The following is a 20,169-nucleotide window of genomic DNA, read 5'->3' as shown; positions in this document are numbered from 1 at the left end:
CAGGGGTGGGCTGCACCGGTCCTGGAGGGCCGCAGTGGCTGCAGGTTTTCATTCCAACCCAACTGCTTAATTAGAACCCAATCCTTGCCAGTCTCAGACTCTTTTCATTTTACGCCTTGTTAGTCTGCAATGTCAGGTTCTTATATTGTGTATTTTTGTCCTTTCCAAGGATATCATCCAAATGATTTGAAGCCTTAAACAGATCATCTTCAGTCCGTTACATTTTTCTCTGAAGTGTTTTATTAAACCAAACAGTCCGTGATGAAGCCACACAGGTGTCAATGGAAACAAGTTAGGCGGAGAACTGCTGGCCCATTTGTCATTGACATCTTATTGCTAATAAGGAGCCATTAATAATAGTGAATACAGCTGTTTAAGAGTGAAATCACCAATTAAGGTTGGGGGGTCCTTAACAAGCGAGACCACTAAAACAAAACATCAAAATGTCACTTGAGCACTAAGTCCGGTTGGATTGAAGTCTGGTAACTGACAGTATTTGAGTAAGAAGTAAATGGCTAACGTTTAGAGCAGGTCATTTCAAATTGAGTGTCTTTTTGATAATTACGATTTGTTTTTTATGATGAACTAAAATAGTCGACATGACGGTAATGAACTCATTTGACTGTGAATGTTTGTTATTTACACAAAGACTTTCAGACCATAAAGACAATATTTTACAGGCTCTCTTTATTCAAACGGGAAGTTAAATTCAATAATTAGCAGCCTGAGTGTTAAATACACAAAAGAGCCTTTTAGAGGAGTCAGGTAGGTCTGCTTTTGAAGGCTCGCCATTCATTGTGTGATCTCCCCTGTGTGTCTACAGATGCCGATTCCGGTAACGGATTAGCTGTGTGCTTTACGTGGACATTGTCTCACGAAGAGAAACTGCTGGGCTAATGGCCCTCTGAAAAGCTTTTGTGAACATTAACTAACAAGCAAGAAATTTCACAACTGCCGATGGCTCATGAAGACGCTGCCTTTTAACAGTAATAATTCAAATCCAGTCTTAAACGCTGAGTTCATTCCACTTGGAGATGGGCAGACGCACGGTGCACTTCTTTCTTTATTGCTTGTGTTTGCTTTTTTATTTAGCTGCTTGATTTCTTACCTCAGTTTTTGAGTCTGGCATCTCTGCAGGCTAGAGGCTCCAACCTGGAGCTCCAAGTAGGTGGAGCTAACTTACTTGACAGTACTTGGCATTATTTGAGTCAGTTACCCCTCCCACAACCCTAATGTTAACCACAGTGTGAAGGGGCGGAGCTCTGGAGGGCTACAGCCGGACTGTATTGGTGTCCACTGGAGTCAGCTCCACCTCTTTGGACTGCCCACTGGAGTCAGCTCCACCTACTTGGACTGCCCACTGGAGTCAGCTCCACCTACTTGGACTGCCCATTGGTGTCAGCTTCACCTACTTGGACTGCCCACTGGAGTCAACTCCACCTACTTGGACTGCCCAACTCCACCTACTTGGACTGCCCACTGGAGTCAGCTTCACCTACTTGGACTGCCCACTGGAGTCAACTCCACCTACTTGGACTGCCCAACTCCTCCTACTTGGACTGCCCACTGGAGTCAACTCCACCTACTTGGACTGCCCACTGGAGTCAGCTCCACCTACTTGAACTGCCCTTTGGTGTCAGCTCCACCTACTTGGACTGCCCACTGTAGTCAACTCCACCTACTTGGACTGCCCATTGGTGTCAGCTTCACCTACTTGGACTGCCCACTGGAGTCAACTCCACCTACTTGGACTGCCTAACTCCACCTACTTGGACTGCCCACTAGAGTCAGCTCCACCTACTTGGACTGCCCACTGTAGTCAACTCCACCTACTTGGACTGCCCATTGGTGTCAGCTTCACCTACTTGGACTGCCCACTGGAGTCAACTCCACCTACTTGGACTGCCTAACTCCACCTACTTGGACTGCCCACTAGAGTCAGCTCCACCTACTTGGACTGCCCACTAGAGTCAGCTCCACCTACTTGGACTGCCCACTGGAGTCAGCTCCACCTACTTGGATTGCCCACTGGAGTCAGCTCCACCTACTTGGATTGCCCACTGGAGTCAGCTCCACCTACTTGAACTGCCCTTTGGTGTCAGCTTCACCTACTTGGACTGCCCACTGGAGTCAACTCCACCTACTTGGACTGCCCAACTCCACCTACTTGGACTGCCCACTGGAGTCAACTCCACCTACTTGGACTGCCCACTGGAGTCAACTCCACCTACTTGGACTGCCCAACTCCACCTACTTGGACTGCCCACTGGAGTCAGCTCCACCTACCTGGATCTCCAGGGTTGAGGATCCGTGCTGCAAAGCTGTATAATTTCTAGTTTTAAGGTGCCCCTGATCCACAATTTGGTGAAGCTTTTCCCTCAAGGGTCCGTAATGGTCCTGTTTTTAACGATTACTCGGTTACACGACTAGCCACCCATGGTGCTGTACTCCCTTCAAGTGCTCAGTTCTCTGCTGTCACCCAGTTATCTTAATTATAACTGAGTTGGATTGAAATTTACCGTTAAGAGTGGCAGAGATGAACTTAACGTTTTTGTTTTGGGGGTCAAGTGAAGAGTGCTGATCATTGTAACGGGGGCCTGTCGTCATCATCATCTTTGTTTTTTTATGTTCCATGTATTAATTTGTTTAAATGTCTTATTCATTTTTTTATTTTAGTTATTTCCACGATTTGTCTGCCCAACGGTAGGATAAGGCAAGTCAGACAGGCAGGTAAAGATGCGGGTCAGAGGGTGAAGAGCAGCGAAGCCTCTTCAAAGTCAGCCATCGCCAGTCTCGACCCCTTTGCTTTACTTAACATTTTTGGGGTCCTCGTCCTTCTCTCTCTCTGCCTTCTCTTTGCTCACAAGATGGCACACTATGGCGTGTATTAAATATTAGGTATTGACTGGCAACTGTCGACAAGGGTGACTGGCGATGCACTGGTCTCCTGGTTCCTGCGTTGCGCCCGCTGCAACTTCCCCCAGATACTCATTTGATATTCTTCCATATTGCTATTCCTCTGTCTTGATTCTGTGCGGGTTTGTCAGGTTTTTCTCGCACCGTTATTTGATTTCCTTTCACTTTTGTTTTGTTCCACGCTTAACGGTTTCGGACTTGCAATTCTTTTTGTATTTCTACGGTTTTGTATTCAGGTGGCAACATTTTGTTCTTTTTACTTGGGTGCCTCCATTCTGTACATCCCCGGAAATTGTGTCACATCACGTCATCGGCACTGTGCTCTGTAATCTCCTTGGCGTTAACTCGGGCTGAGAATTCTCCGCCATTACGGTTAAACCCAAGTCAGACTCAGGGGGACGTGTAACGATCTGCTTTAGAGTGTTAAGACCCCATAACCCTCGGGACAGCATTCTGCTGCCATCTAGTGGATGAAATCATTTCTAAGCTTCCTGCCACTCTATGGTCTCTAAGTTAACTCATCAATATTCATGAGTGGGGCGGAGCCTCCAACGAAAAGCTGTGAAGGCAGTTTGGAGAAGAAAACTGAAGCTGCACTATCACTCGAATCGAGTGATAGAGACGACGATGTGAACTGGTGACCCAGCGCGGACACGGAAAGGGAAAAGCTGATGCGTGATACGTCACTTGTATGGCCGACACGCCGCCGTGATATCTCTGCTGAATGTGGTCACGTGAGGCTAACTCTGGTGCGACAAAAATAATAACCAGAATATTTCAGCAAGTCTAATCCAAAATGTAACTCTTTGTGCCACTTCCAGCGTAGCGCCTGAAACAGTTCTGCAGCAGCTTCTACATCTTGGTGATCCGGACCCTGACCTCTGTGCTGCCCCCCAAACATCTTGCGTATATGTATGTGGTACATTTGTGAGACTTGATACTACTGAGGGTTTTCATTATTGGTGGTTGTTGTTCTATATTTATTACTATCTATTTTAAATTATTGCTATCCGTTCACTTAACAATTGTTATTACTTATCGCTCTATTGTATGCCCTGTCGGTGGGCCCTCCAAACCTGTAGGGAACAACCTGGGGGTTGGTGGCAGAATTGGCACTCCAGCCACCATAAAAAACCTCCCACTGGTTCCATTCCAACTGAACTGGTGTGGTGCTGAGATGGCAGCACTCAGGTTCTAACCTGGGGTCCTGAGTTGGTTTGTCATGTGTTGGGTGCAGCACCTGCCCCTAACCCCCCCTCTATTGTATTGTATAGTGCAGTATAGTATCCTATCGTGTCGATCTTTACTTTGAGTAGTGAGAAAAGCGTTATATAAATGCAAAGAATTATTATCCATCCATCCATCCATTTTCCAACCCGCTGAATCCGAACACAGGGTCACGGGGGTCTGCTGGAGCCAATCCCAGCCAACACAGGGCACAAGGCAGGAACCAATCCCGGGCAGGGTGCCAACCCACCGCAGGACACACACAAACACACCCACACACACCAAGCATACACTAGGGCCAATTTAGAATCGCCAATCCACCTAACCAGCATGTCTTTGGACTGTGGGAGGAAACCCACGCAGACACGGGGAGAACATGCAAACTCCACGCAGGGAGGACCTGGGAAGCGAACCGAGGTCTCCTAACTGCGAGGCAGCAGCGCTACCCACTGCGCCACCGTGCCGCCAAGAATTATTATTATAATTATTATTACTTTTGTTTCTGCTTCTGCTGCTCCCCATTCCTGTTAATTTGTCCCACTGTATGCTGCAATGCAGTGCATGGGTGGTGTGACAATAAAGCCACTTGACGGGACATTGACTGGCTCTAAAACTGTCGCTGACTGGCAGACATCTTTTAGTGAGCGTTCCAACTTAAAACACAGAATCAGCCTACAATACAATTTATTTTTGTAGAGCCCAAAATCGCACAAGAAGTGCCGCAGTGGGCTTTAACAGGCCCTGCCACTTGACAGCCCCCCAGCCTCGACTCTCTAAGAAGACAAAGAAAAACTCCCAAAAAACAAAAATGGAAGAAACCTCGGGAAAGGCAGTTCAAAGAGAGACCCCCCTTTCCAGGTAGGTTGGGTGTGCAGTGGGTGTCAAAAAGAAAAGGGGGGTCAATACCATACAATACACAGAACAGGACACAAGTAGTCCTCGATACAGTATAAAAAATAAAAATATTACAAGTACGGAGCAGAATTTGACAGTAGATGATATCCCATAATCTGCGGTGGGCTGGCGCCCTGCCCGGGGTTTGTTTCCTGCCTTGCGCCCTGTGCTGGCTGGGATTGGCTCCAGTAGACCCCTGTGACCCTGTAGTTAGGATATAGCAGGTTGGATAATGGATGGATGGATGATATCCCATAATATGATTTGGATTTGTTTAGAATAAGCTCTGCTTGAGGGGGCACAGAAGAAGGGCAGACAGAGTCCCCGCTCGGCCACTTGTCTCAATCTGCTTCTTCTGTTTTGTCGTGGACTGGCCCTCCCGTCTCTCAGAGTTGTACCCAATCCTTCTGGGATGGGGTCCCAGCCCACCCAATCCCTGAAACGGATTAAAGCGGGTTTGTGAACGTTGTGTGGGTCTGAAAGGCACTATATAAATAAAATGTATTATTATTATGACGTCTGTGCCACTAGGGGGGGCTGCAGAGTTTAACTTTGGGACCCACGTCTGTAAAAGTCAGGTGTGTCTTTGCTGTGCCCGCTGGCAGCTGTCCCGTGAGCGATTTCCCCATTGCTGGTGGTCTCTTTATTTATTTGCATACACCATGGTGTTAATTTATGGGTAGATGGCCAACATGCCGGGAGAACAGAAGGTGCCATCCTACTCAGTAATTATTAAATAAGCAGGCAGGCAGGCAGAGAGGGCCAGTGTGTTCGAGCTCGGCGTACTTCAAAGATGTAGGTGAGAGCCGAGCAGGAAAGCAGCGCGTGGCGTCGCGGCAGCGTAGAGGAGGCGGGCGGGTGGCACGAGGGAGCCGTGATTAAGCAGTTTCCAGTGAAACGGCCTGATTAAGAATCACAGGGCAGTAAATTATACGCTGAAAATGAGCTAATTATCTTGCAGAAATGCTGCACGTCCATAGCTGCAGGGCTCAGAATGCTGTACTGAATTTCGTTTTTCTTTTTTCCTCTCGACGGTTGATACATTTTTTTTTTTGTTTTTTAATTGTCCTGGCCGTGCTTGAGGTCAAGCGCATTCTCATTATGTGCCCGTTTGCCACACTACAAGAAGACATGCGCATGTCGAGCACAAAATGGTGGCCATACCCGCTTTACATTTCTGTGGCATCTGAATCTTGCAAAATGGATGTGGAAGGGTGATGGGCGTTAGGGGACCCCGGAATGAAGGCCAGGCAGCCAGCTGTAGGCCGTTCTGGGATGCCTCGGTCCAATTGATTGTGTGTTATCTGCGAGCGGCGTTGCTGATTGATGGATGCGTTTGAAGGGGTGTTTATGCGGTGGCCCTTATCTGCAGTGCCACGGCGGATGCAGTCGTATCGTAGTGCTCGACTAAGGATGATGGACTGCTTGGTGCACTTCCAAGCCATTAACTGTGTGTGAAGCGTATGAAATAGAAATGGCCAGGAAGACCACCCTGGACCGGAGTTTGAAAGCCTGCAGCTGTTGTGCTGCTGTCCTTAGTAACTGAAAAGGCTCCATTACATGTGTAAGAACTGTGACAGGGCAGGGGAGGGAAGGACGGCAGCCTCGAAACTCTCAAAGTCATTTTTATGTCATTCTTTGATTTTTCATGGGTATAGTTATTTAGTCATTAACGTTATTTATTACTGTATCTTAAGGGTCGCGCCGACTACGCCAAACACACTTTGCTTGTTATGCTGGCTGTCAAATGTACATAGTAGACGTTGCTCTGTGAGCTTACATGACATCAGTTGCCACCGTAACTGATAACAATAAGGGCTTCGGTAGCTACACGTGTAAATATTAACTTCATAAAGAGGCTTCAAAGGAATAACGGGTGTGACGTGAATGTGATGTGGCAAATTTTGGAGTGTTGTGGCAAGTGAGTGAATAGCTTATGTATATACAATGGCTGTTGTCACAAAAAGACTCAGGAAACATCACAGGTTTGGGGCAGACACCCATATATTAGGCCTTGGCTGCAAAATTGGATCATTTCTGCTGAGTAGTGATTGGTTCAATGTCCAAAACAGAACTGATTTGATAGTGAGAACATGGCGGCTTTAAAGGTCCGCACCGGAAGTGGCGTCTTCAATAGTGCCAGACCCGGAAGTGACATCTGTAATGGCACCGGTGCCGGAAATGACGTCATCAATGGAGCCGGTACCTAGCGGGATTTCCCATGGATGGTCTGCAGAAGATTGAGAGAGAGAGAGGGAGTTAGTGGAGCTCGCCACCCCCTGGGCTGTTATGGTACTACTACTATTATTTAGGCCCTCTAGCTGCCTCCCAATCACACGTGTCTGACACTGTATTGACTCGAAATGAAACAGTGAAGATTTTCTTATGATCAGGATCAGGAGATGAAACACAGGCAGAAAGTCGAGTGGAGGTCGTTACCTGCATTCTAGCCACTTTGTCGTCAACTTCAAACAACATTATACCGAAATCAAAGTTCTTAACACCAAAAGTAAGTTCCTTTTCCAGAAGTGTTTTTAGTCAAAATGAAGCACACAGTCAACACCGGATTTATCAAGTGGCAAGCGGCAACACGATGGCTCCAAATTTGTGGCATCCATTTCAAAAAAGATGATACGTACAGTGTATGGATTTGAAAGGCACTATAAAAAATCTCTGGGCAGAAAGATAGATAGGAAAGGCGCTATACACAGTAAAAGGACAGACGCAAAGGACACCACTTAACAGATAAATAAATGGGTGGGATGGAAAGGGAGCATATGAGATAGATAGGTAGGTAGATAGATAGATAGATAGATACACTTCAGAAACACATTTCTCCAGTTACAAACTATAGAAATGATCCCTAAAAGTATAGTAGATAGATAGATAGATAGTATTTGGTATAGTAGGAAGGAATAGACATAGATATTTTAGCATAGTTGACAGGATTACATAGATAGATAGATTTTAGCGTAGTTGGCAGGATAAGATAGATAGATAGATAGAAAGAAAGAAAGGCACTATATGATAGATAGATAGATAGATAGATAGATAGATAGATAGATAGATAGATAGATAGATAGATAGATAGATAGATAGATAGATAGATAGATAGTATTTGGTATACTGGGAAGGAATAGACAGATATATATTTTAGCGTAGTTGGCAGGATAAGATAGATAGATAGAAAGTAAGTATTTGGTATAGTGGGAAGGAATAGACAGACATATATTTTAGCGTAGTTGGCAGGATAAGATAGATAGATAGATAGATAGATAGATAGATAGATAGATAGATAGATAGATAGATAGATAGATAGATAGATAGAAAGAAAGGCAGTATATGATAGATAGATAGATAGATAGATAGATAGATAGATAGATAGATAGATAGATAGATAGATAGATAGATAGATAGATAGATAGATAGATAGATAGATAGATAGTATTTGGTATAGTGGGAAGGAATAGACAGATATTTTAGCGTAGTTGGCAGGATTATTTAGATAGATTTTAGCGTAGTTGGCAGGATAAGATAGAAAGAAAGAAAGGCACTATATGATAGATAGATAGATAGTATTTGGTATACTGGGAAGGAATAGACAGATATATATTTTAGCGTAGTTGGCAGGATAAGATAGATAGATAGATAGTAAGTATTTGGTATAGTGGGAAGGAATAGACAGACATATTTTAGCGTAGTTGGCAGGATAAGATGATAGATAGATAGATAGATAGATAGATAGATAGATAGATAGATAGATAGATAGATAGATAGATAGATAGATAGATAGATAGATAGTATTTGGTATAGTGGGAAGGAATCGACAGATATTTTAGCGTAGTTGGCAGGATTACATAGATAGATTTTAGCGTAGTTGGCAGGATAAGATAGAAAGAAAGAAAGGCACTATATGATAGATAGATAGATAGATAGATAGATAGATAGATAGATAGATAGATAGATAGATAGAAAGGCAGTATATGATAGATAGATAGATAGATAGATAGATAGATAGATAGATAGATAGATAGATAGATAGATAGATAGAAAGGCAGTATATGATAGATAGATAGATAGATAGAAAGGCAGTATATGATAGATAGATAGATAGATAGATAGATAGATAGATAGATAGATAGATAGATAGATAGATAGATAGATAGTATTTGGTATAGTGGGAAGGAATAGACAGACATATTTTAGCGTAGTTGGCAGGATAAGATAGATAGATAGATAGAAAGGCACTATAAGATAGATAGATAGATAGATAGATAGATAGATAGATAGATAGATAGATAATAAAGGCACTATATAACAGATGTCAAAGTGACTATAGCAGGGGTGGGCAGCGCCAGTCCTGGAGGGCTGCAGTGGCAGCAGGTTTTCATTCCAACCCAATTGCTTAATTAGAATCCAATCCTTGCCAGTCTCAGACTCTTATTTCATTTTACGCCTTGTTAGTCTTCAATGTCAGGTTCTTATATCGTATATTTTTTCCCTTTCCAAGGATATCATCCAAATGATTTGAAGCCTTAAACAGATCATCTTCAATCCGTTACATTTTTCTCTGAAGTGTTTTATTAAACCAAACAGTCCGTGATGAAGCCACACAGGTGTCAATGGAAACAAGTTAGGCGGAGAACTGCTGGCCCATTTGTCATTGACATCTTTTTGCTAATAAGGTGCCATTCAAAATAGTGAATACAGCTGTTTAAGAATGAAATCACCAATTAAGGGGGGGGGGGGGTGGTCCTTAACAAGCGAGACCACTAAAACAAAAAGTTAAAGAGTTAAAGCAAATGAAAAGGCACACAAGGTTACAAAATGCTGCCAGAGGGTTAGGGTTAGTTGAGGTGGCACCTAGAGGTCAGGTCTTTCTCCTGGTTGAAAGTGAATGCCGAATTCTGGTAGTCGTGGTCCTTTTACATGCTCTGTCTGGAAGTAGTGGGAAACTGCGATGGTGGCACAGGGCATTGTCACAGCTCTTCTGGACTGGTGCATCACTGTTGGCGCCCTCTGTTGGTTCAGTTTGGTAGTGCTTACCTTTCCAGAGCCCTAAAGAATGATCCCACATTCTTCTGCATGATAGATAGATAGATAGATAGATAGATAGATAGATAGATAGATAGATAGATAGATAGATAGATAGATAGATAGATAGATAGATATGAAAGGCACTATATGATAGATTGATAGATAGATATAAAATGCACTATATAATAGATTGATTGGTAGATAGATAGACATTTTGGCATAGTTGGCAGGATTAGATAGATAGATAGATAGATAGATAGATAGATAGATAGATAGATAGATAGATAGATAGATAGATAGATAGATAGATAGATAGATAGATAGATAGATATGAAAGGCACTATATGATAGATTGATAGATAGATATAAAATGCACTATATAATAGATTGATTGGTAGATAGATAGACATTTTGGCATAGTTGGCAGGATTAGATAGATAGATAGATAGATAGATAGATAGATAGATAGATAGATAGATAGATAGATAGATAGATAGATAGATAGATAGATAGATAGATAGATAGATAGATAGATTACATACAATTGAAACAGATATGGAAGGCATTCAAAGATAGAGAGATGGTTTGGAAATGCTTCATATAATTGGTAAGAGTTAGGATTAGAGTTAGGTTGTCAGTAACGCACAAGCTTCATCGCAGCCTTTCAAACATAAGGGGGGTCCATGATGTTTCTTACTACAGTGTTACCAAACCATACTAATCCACTTTAGGGTTCTTGGATACCGGAGCCTATCATGGCAGCAGTGGGCACAGGACATGGTGCCAGTCCCTTGGTATGGGCACACACACTGTCACAAAGGCCCAGTTTGGAATCACCAGTTTATATAACCAGAACATCTTTAGGGATGTGTGAGGGAAGCCAGAGAAGCCTTTGCACACTTAGGGAGAACATGCAAACTCCACATGGACTGCACAGACTTTGAGTTTTGGATCGGTGATGCAGCAGTGCTACCCTCTGCGCCACTAGGCCACCTCGTCATAATGCACAGTGTTTTTTTCTTTCATTCTTAAACCCCCTAAGTAAGTAGTTTGGTTCTTAAATCTCCTCCATATATGAACGTCGACTGTTTTGGATTTGTATTTTCAACTGCATGGCTGGCTGGGGTGAGGCGAGCAGGTGGCTTCAGTTTTAAGTTATTGTAAATCTGTCCACTCTGTAAGCTAATTTAAATAATACAGTGCTGCCTCATACTCGGCTAGGAACCTTTTCATTCCCCTCCAGAGACGTTATTGATTAAGTATAATGAGTGCTCGTTGTGCGGAAGACTTTCAGGGGAATATATAGTGAATGGCAAGAAGAATGGGAAAGTAATTGACTGAGACAAAACAAATAATTTGTGGATCTGTTTGAAAACATGATGATCAATAGATGGAGCGCAGATGAATTGCACTGCCGTCCTTCGACCTGCCGCTGGTGTCGCGCCCTGGGAGCCGGCAGACATTAAACACTACACATTGGGGGCCGACTAAGGACCAGAAGCCAGCGAGGCGGTCACGTTGAATTAATTTGCTGGTGTTGGTGGGCTCGGCACTTGTAATTTGCTTACACACCCGAGAGTTTCAAGTAGGCATGTGCCCTCACTATGGTGGCACACCCATTGTTCATGTAAAGATCTAACGTTTTAGACTGGCAAATCTGAACAAGGAATCGGAGAACTGGCATTGGTACAATTGCTCAAACAGCAGCAACTAGAATGTTAATTTATAAAATGTACAAGAAATAAAGGAACTGTTCTGATATGGGAGCTTCATCCTGGGCAAAATTGGGTGAGGCCTCCAAAAACAAGGTGAGGAGCAGGCTGGGCACTTACCTGGTCAGCTCAGCAGAGGCTCACCTGACCTCAGCCAGGCTCCTGAGGCTTCCTGCAGGCTTCAGCCGGAGCAGGCCCAAATAATGGGGAGCGGACTAAATGTCTCTAAATGATCTCCGGAATAAAGCGAAAGCCCCCCAAGGAGGAGGAGGACGACTGTCAACCCCCTTTCCTTATTATAACCCCTTACTGTTTCAGAGGTGGGATACTAGCTCCCCCTAGAGGCTCCCTCCTTCTCTGTTCAGTTCCCAGGGGTGCTCAACCTTTCCCCGGCCTGACTCTGCTAACCTCTTCTCTGACTACGGTGGTCCCCACGGGGCCTGTCACCTTGTGATTTATCGCCCGGCAGCTCTAATGGCTTCTTTCTTAGGCTCATAAGACAGCGTAGGATGAGGCGCAGAGTTTGCATTGACGGCTTTTATCTCCAGATCTTCCCAGTTAGTAGATTTAAAAAAAAAAAAAATCCTGTGCCCCCAATACTGGACCTTGAGCCAAAAAACAAAGAGAAGCAAATGGCCAGTGTTGTTATATCACGTCCGTGTAGCAAACAATAAAACAAATGATAAATACGCACCAAATACAATGGCAGCCATTTTTACTTGTATAGGACTTAGCAGCTGAAGGCATGGCTGTGCAAAGGAAAGGTCAGATTTCTTTGACGGACAGGAGGGTCTCGGACTTTCTGTGCTCTTTAATGACCACCTGTCCACAATGTCTTTTTTTTTCACCTTTCTAAAACCTGCAGCAGAGCTTTGACCTTATGGACCACTTCATGCTGTGCTACTAATAGGATTCCCCTCAAGCCTTTCCAGGTTATTTTTTGTACCATGTGGGTTACTCATAGGTGGGCTTACAGCAAGTCTCCCTAAAGGCCATGTGACATTAGATGACATTTCTAGTGATTTTCAGTCACAGCCTGCATCTACATAATCTTAGCTGCTATGAACTTGAGAGATCCTGAGCATGAAAGTCCAAAAAAAAAAAAAATCCCAAAAATGTCACTAGAGAGGGAAATTCCATCAAACCCCAGCTAGTAACAAACAGGGCAATTTAGTATCCACCATAATAAAAGGATAAGTGTCTGTATGTCTGTCCAGTTGCTATGTCTCTGTCATTCCAACAGATGGTGCATCACAAAGATTTGCAGCAATAGAATGCATTACATTCATCATTCCAACAGATGGTACATCACACACATTAACACTGTTTTTACAAATCCCATGGCAAATGGCACATAACAGAGACATGTGCATTGTACGGTGTACTGCACAGTTAACTCTGAGATCTATGTTGATTATTTAGATTTCAACTGTCTTAGATGGGTAGTACAGCTAGCAAAATGATAGGTGTCTGTGTGTCCATCTGGATGTTATGTCTCTGTCATTCCAACAGATGGTGTATCACAAGCATTAGTTCTAACGAAATGCATTCCATTTGTCATTCCAGCAGATGGGGCATCACAAAAATTCACACTGCTTTCTAACAATACATTTTATTACTGCAACCGTTTGTGGTGCACCATTTGTTGGAATGGTAAATGCAATACTTTTTAATACTACATGTGTTTCACAATGCATTCCAGTAGATGGCGAACAGCACACGTTAACATTGAATACACTGAGGTCTATGTTGTTTACTTAAATTTCAACCCATCTTAAATGGATAGCGCAGCTCCAAAAAGGATAAGTGTCTGTGTGTCATTTCAGTTGCTTTGATTCTGTCTTTCCAACAGGTGTCACATCATAAATATTAATATTGCTTACAAATGCAATACCAAATGGCATATAACAGAGACATATGCATTGCATTTGCCATTCCAACAGTTGGCACGTCTGAAACATTAACACTACTTGCATGGTTCCCATACCAAATTGTATATGACAGAGACATATGCATTGCATTAGTCATTCCAACAGATGGCACATCACAAACCTTTTCAGTAATAAAATGCATTGCATTAGTAATTCCAACAGATGGTGCATCACAATTTTGTTTCAGTCATAAAATGCACTGCATTTTTCATTCCATCAGATGGCACAACACAAACAATTTTAGTGATAAAATGCATTTCATTAGTCATTCCATCAGATGACACATTACAAACATTTTCAGTAATAAAATGCATTGCATTAGTCATTCCAACAGATGGCACATCACAAACCTTTTCAGTAATAAAATGCATTGCATTAGTCATTCCAACAGATGGTGCATCGTAATTTTGCTTCAGTCATAAAATGCACTGCATTTTTCATTCCATCAGATGACACATCACAAACCTTTTCTGTCTTAAAATGCATTGCATTTTTCATTCCAACAGATGGTTCATCATAAACAATTTTAGTAATTAAAGGTATTGGATTTGTCATTCCAACAGATGGCGCATAGCACACATTTTTGTAAATAAAATGCACTGCATTTGTCATTCCAATAGAGGATGCATTAATATTTGTGATGTACCATCTGTGGGAATGATAAAGGCAATACATTTTATTAGTACATGCATTACAAAATGCATTCCAGTAGATGGTGAACTGCAAACATTAACACTGAATACACCGAGGTCCTTGTTACTTACTTAGATTTCAGCCCGGGGGTAGCCCAGCTAGTACTGTAATAATTCAGTGAGACAATGTCTCAATTTAATATGTAACTTTAATGTTATATTAAATGACTGATAATTTCCCACGAGATGCTGTCTGCACCCACACTCTATCGATTTTATTTTTAATTACATTTCATAGCAGCATTTGCTGATTTTCCTTGAGCGTCTGTCACAAAAATATGAAGTCACCAGACAAGTTTCAAACTGTAACAGTGTGTGACAGAAATGTAATGTGTATTAAATTGTGACATCGCCTCCCTGATATTTAATACATTAGTACTTTATTTAACATAAGCGTCCTTTTAGATATTCTCCGGTTCAATGCATGTCCAGCTATTAGATTTCTTCTACAGTACAAATGTAGGAATAGTGAACTCTCTTTTGCTATTAAGGTCACACCCTCGTTAATTTGTGACATGAAGCTTTATTAGTGAAATGCGGCCTTTCTTTATTGTTTTATGCTTAACATCCTTATCTGCGGGCGGCACGGTGGCGCAGTGATTAGCGCTGTTGCCTCGCAGTTAGGAGACCCGGGTTCGCCTCCCTGGGTCCTCCCTGCGTGGACTTTGCATGTTCTCCCCGTGTCTGTGTGGGTTTCCTCCCACAGTCCAAAGACGTGCCGGTTAGGTGCATTGGAGATTCTAAATTGTCCCTGATGTGTGTGCTTGGTGTGTGTGCCCTGCGGTGGACTGACACCCTGCCCGGGGATTTGTTCCTGCCTTGTGCCCTGTGTTGGCTGGGATTGGCTCCAGCAGACCCTATGTGTTAGGATATAGTGGGTTGGATACTGGATGGATCCTTATCTGCCGTCTTTTTTGTGCTCAAATTTCAGTCAGTCAGGCGGATCAAACAATGAGCCCCGTAGTCGTCAGTCATTTTCTTTTTTTATCTGCTGTGTTTTGTTCTCTGTCTCTGCTGCCCTTCATAGTAGGTTGGTCTCACCGTGCTGCACAGATTGTCAAACATAAATTTCAGTTCCACTGAAGTAATAAAACATAACAGCAATAAAATTACAATAACGTCTGTGTGGCCTAATGGCCTGCGGAGCTTGCTGGTTCACTGAGTGAGTCGATTTCACCCCGCTTGAGCTCCAGTCCTGCCGGCGTCCACCTCAATTGCACTCCGCCTATAAATGGCGTGCTCAGGAGGCAGAGGCGCTATATAAAACTAAACGGACCAGACGGAGTCGTCTCGCCTTCTAACACTTAGAGTCTTCAGCTGTGAATTCTTTGGGGTGGAATGAAGGCGCTATATAACACCTGAAGAAGAGCAAACATTAAAGCCCCACTGATCACTGCACTGTGTACCGAGAACATTAGGATGAGACCACCCATATTCCACCATCGTTTGTAGAGTGCTGCTGAACAGGGGATCAGGGGGGTCTTACTGTGTATTTAGAGACTATTCAGATCCCTTCACACTTTACAGTGTTATAATGTCCCATTGGTGCCCTTCAATCTGCGCAATAAGCCCTAAGAACAAAGTGGAATCGTGTCTTCAGGGAGGGCTTCCACATTTATTAAAAAATCAAAATCGGACGTCTCTCTCATCCCTAGAAGTATCTTGACCCTTAATTCAGTGCTAATGGCAGAAATTCCAACTTTTGAGTCGTCTCTACAAGCTTGGCACACCTGGATTTGGGAAGTCGATCCCCTTCTCCCTGGCAGGTTTCGTCAGATTGGATGGCACGTGGCAGGGATCGGCCATCTTCAGGTTTCTCTTCAGATGTGCTGCCGCAGCAGTGGCCAAAAGTTTTGGCAGGGATACAAATATTGTGTTTTGCAAACTTTGGTGCTTCTGCATTTTACATCGATTTTACATCGATCCCTCTCCCACTTGGACAGAGGCAGTGGTGCTGTAAGAATTATGTTTCTGGACTTCTCTAGCGCCTTCAACACCATCCAACCTCTGCTCCTTAGTTAGGGAGAAGCTGACAGAGATGGGAGTAGACTCATACCTGGTGACATGGATCATGGACTATCTTACAGACAGACCTCAGTATGTGCGTCTCGGAAACTGCAGGTCTGACATTGTGGTCAGCAGCACAGGAGCGCCACAGGGGACTGTACCTTCTCCAGTCCTGTTCAGCCAACATACATCAGACTTCCAATACAACTCAGAGTCCTGCCACATGCAAATGTTTGCTGATGACACTGCTATCATGGGCTACATCAGGAGTGGGCAGGAGGAGGAGTATAGGAACCTAATCAAGGACTTTGTTAAATGGTGCGACTCAAACCACCTACAACTGAACACCAGCAAAACTAAGGAGCTGGTGGTGGATTTTAGGAGGACCAGACCCCTCATGGACCCCGTGATCATGAGAGGTGACTGTGTGCAGAGGGTGCAGACCTATAAATACCTGGGAGTGCAGCTGGATGATAAATTGGACTGGACTGACAATACTGATGATCTGTGTAAGAAAGGACAGAGCCGACTATACTTCACTAGAAGGCTGGCGTCCTTCAACATCTGCAATAAGATGCTGCAGATGTTCTATCAGACAGTTGTGGCGAGCGCCCTCTTCTACACGGTGGTGTGCTGGGGAGGCAGCATAAAGAAGAAGGACGCCTCACGCCTGGACAAACTGGTGAGGAAGGCAGGCTCTATTGTAGGCACGGAGCTGGACAGCTTGACATCTGTGGCAGAGCGGCGGGCGCTGAGCAGACTCCTGTCAATCATGGAGAATCCACTGCATCCACTGAACAGGATCATCTCCAGACAGGGGAGCAGCTTCAGCGACAGACTGCTGACACCGTCCTGCTCCACTGACAGACTGAGGAGATCGTTCCTCCACCACACTATGTGACTCTTCAATTCCACCGGAGGGGTAAACGTTAACATGATACAAAGTTATTGTCTGTTATACCTGCATTGTTATCACTCTTTAATTTAATATTGTTATTATCAGTGTGCTGCTACTGGAGTATGGGAATTTAATAAAGTATCTATCTATCTATCTATCTATCTATCTATCTATCTATCTATCTATCTATCTATCTATCTATCTATCTATCTATCTATCTATCTATCTATGTTATAGTGCCTTTCATATTATCTATCTATCTATCTATCTATCTATCTATCTATCTATCTATCTATCTATCTATCTATCTATCTATCTATCTATCTATCTATCTATCTATCTATCTATCTATCTATCTATCTATCTATCTATCTATCTATCTATCTATCTATCTATCATTAGCTGCCTCCCATTTGCACGGCTGTGACACCTCCGAAACCCTCAGGTGACAGACGCACAGAAACTTTTCTAAAGGCGCTGCATGCCAGTGAGGCTAGCAGAGTGGCCATTTGCCGGCCCTGTCCGATAACAAGACCAAGTCGAATGAAGATGGTGAAAAGGAGAAAACTGTTATGAGTCACCCCCACGAGAATGGCCAATGGGCATGAGACCTGGCAAACAGAGGCGAAAGGCAGGTCTGAGTCCCTACCAGCCCACCCTAAATAAGGCTCACTCTCAGGCAGGCTGACTGTCTAGGAAAATGGGAGGCTTTCAGCCTGTCTAGGCCGCAAGATGGGGATCAAGCGTTTAAATTAAAAAAAAAAAAAGCGCACCTCAACATCTTGAGATGTGGCTCACCAAAGAGAGAACCGTGGAAAGTATTGAAAAGTTGTCACACATGTGCGCATGGGAGGCAGTTAAAGGGCCTGAATGAGGATAATTCCATGACAGACCAGGGGGTGGCAGAGTGTACTGACCCCTTCTCTCTTTACACTGCAGACCGATTACGAGAAATTCTGCCTGGTCCTGATGATGTCACTTCCAGTTCCGGCCCTAATGACATCACTTCCTGTCCCCTCCTTTTAAAAACCGCCACCTTTGCCTCATCAAGACAGTTCTCTTCTGGACTCAAATCCGTACTCAACTGTGCACAACACGTAACTCTTTTGCAGCCAGGAAACAATAGATGGGTGGCTGCCCCAACTGTCGAACACTCCATGCCGAGGGGTCCTACGATGACCACCCAGATGTTTTTTTTTAGTGGTCCAAAAAAGGTGGACATCACACGGCGCATAAGGAGGATGTGGCAATACCTGACACTTCAGTTTCACCAGACAAGCCTTGGTGTTCTTAGCAGTGTGTGGACAGCAAAAAGACCCCTTGAGACAGCAGTGCCCACCGCTTGGATCAAATAGCAGGCTTCACGTTGCTCAGAGTAACTTGCACTAGTGACTGTGGGACCCCTTAGCATGTAGTGTTTGACAGTAACTTGGGGGGCATGAGTGGTGGGCGAGGACGAGACAGAACCTTTAATTCTGCTGGCACTGCCAGGCAGGTGGCACAAGTGCATTGAGAAGACGGGTGCAGACTCCATCGAGAAATGACATGATCAGCTTTGTGAAGGTTCGGCCCATCTTCTAATAAATCCCATTTTCTAATTTCAGCTCGACTCCCCCTCGTATTTCACACTAACTACAGGGGGTGACAGGCTGTACCACAATCTATAGCCATGAAAGGAAATTCTATTCTGTTCAAATTAAGCAAACACTAATATGAGTTTAACCTAAAGCCGTCACTTTCCAAGATTGGCTCTTACATTGGGTGCTGCTGAGCAGGTAGAATAAGTGGGCAGTTGCAAACTCGGGCGTCAAATATTCATAGAGCAATGAAAAAAAAAAAAACCTTTTCTATGTGCGTAAAACGTTTGGCGCGTGTGCCCATATAGCCATCTAAATCCTAAAGAACAGCGACATACTGATTATTGGATATGCGGAATGTGCGGCACACACAAGTTGTCTCGGCTTCTTGGGTTCAAATCCCATGATTGTTTACTGTCTGGAGGTTTGCCCCCTCGCCACCCAAGTGACTGTGTGGGTTTTCCTCTGGGTATTCCACCCACATCACCAGAGCTGTGCAGTTTAAGTTAATTAGTGATTCCAAACTGGCCTTTCTATATGTATGTATAAGTATGTATATATATATGTGTGTGTGTGTGTGTGTGTGTGTGGGTGTGGGCGCTACAACTGAGAGTCGGCAGCAGCTCCAACACGGCCGTATGCCATGCTAATGAGCCTTCAGTTTTGAAATAAATGATGGGGCTGCTGCTGCTCTTGTAACGGATCATTTAAGACTTTTAAGTACCCTATAGATAAACCCTTGGCCTCCTGCATGAGTTTTATTTATCTTTGGGATATTAAGGAGGTCTGCATGCTGATATCATAACACTTTCTGTCAGGTTATATCGATAACTTCCTCCCTGAGATGGCAGATTTTGACATTGGCCCTAAACTTAACTGGAAGCCAGGGAAGTGGTTTAAGTACAGGGGTTACAGGGTCAGACTTCTTAATGCTCGTTCTGATGCTGTGCCTTAAAGGAAAACTCCACCGATAAAGTATTTTTTATATGGGACGTGCCCCACGTACTTTGCAGTGATGATGAGGAAATAGTTTGAATCTTTCCATGTAGAATGGAGAGAAAAAAAAATGTATGATCCATATTACTAACCGAGAATGCTAAACCGGATGATGGACGCAGGCACATCCGGCAATGGGCCGTAGCTGCAAAAAGACGTACTGCGCAGGCGCAAAAAGAGTCCGCGAGAGTCGGCTGAGGAGCCGAGAAAGGTGGACAAAAGAGGGCGAGAGAGGCAGATGAGGGGCCGCGAGAGGCGGACAGACCACAGAAAAAAGGAGTG

General features: G+C 43.8%; 1 protein-coding gene across 1 annotated transcript in view; it reads left to right on the top strand.

Moving 5' to 3' along the window:
- Nucleotides 1–20,169, top strand: part of fhit (fragile histidine triad diadenosine triphosphatase) — a 946,781-nt gene that overhangs the window by 398,553 nt on the left and 528,059 nt on the right. The gene's annotated exons all lie outside the window — the stretch shown is intronic.

Source organism: Erpetoichthys calabaricus, chromosome 18 (assembly GCF_900747795.2).
Source record: "Erpetoichthys calabaricus chromosome 18, fErpCal1.3, whole genome shotgun sequence".
Lineage (NCBI taxonomy): Eukaryota > Metazoa > Chordata > Cladistia > Polypteriformes > Polypteridae > Erpetoichthys > Erpetoichthys calabaricus.
This window is presented reverse-complemented; position numbering and strand designations above follow the sequence as displayed.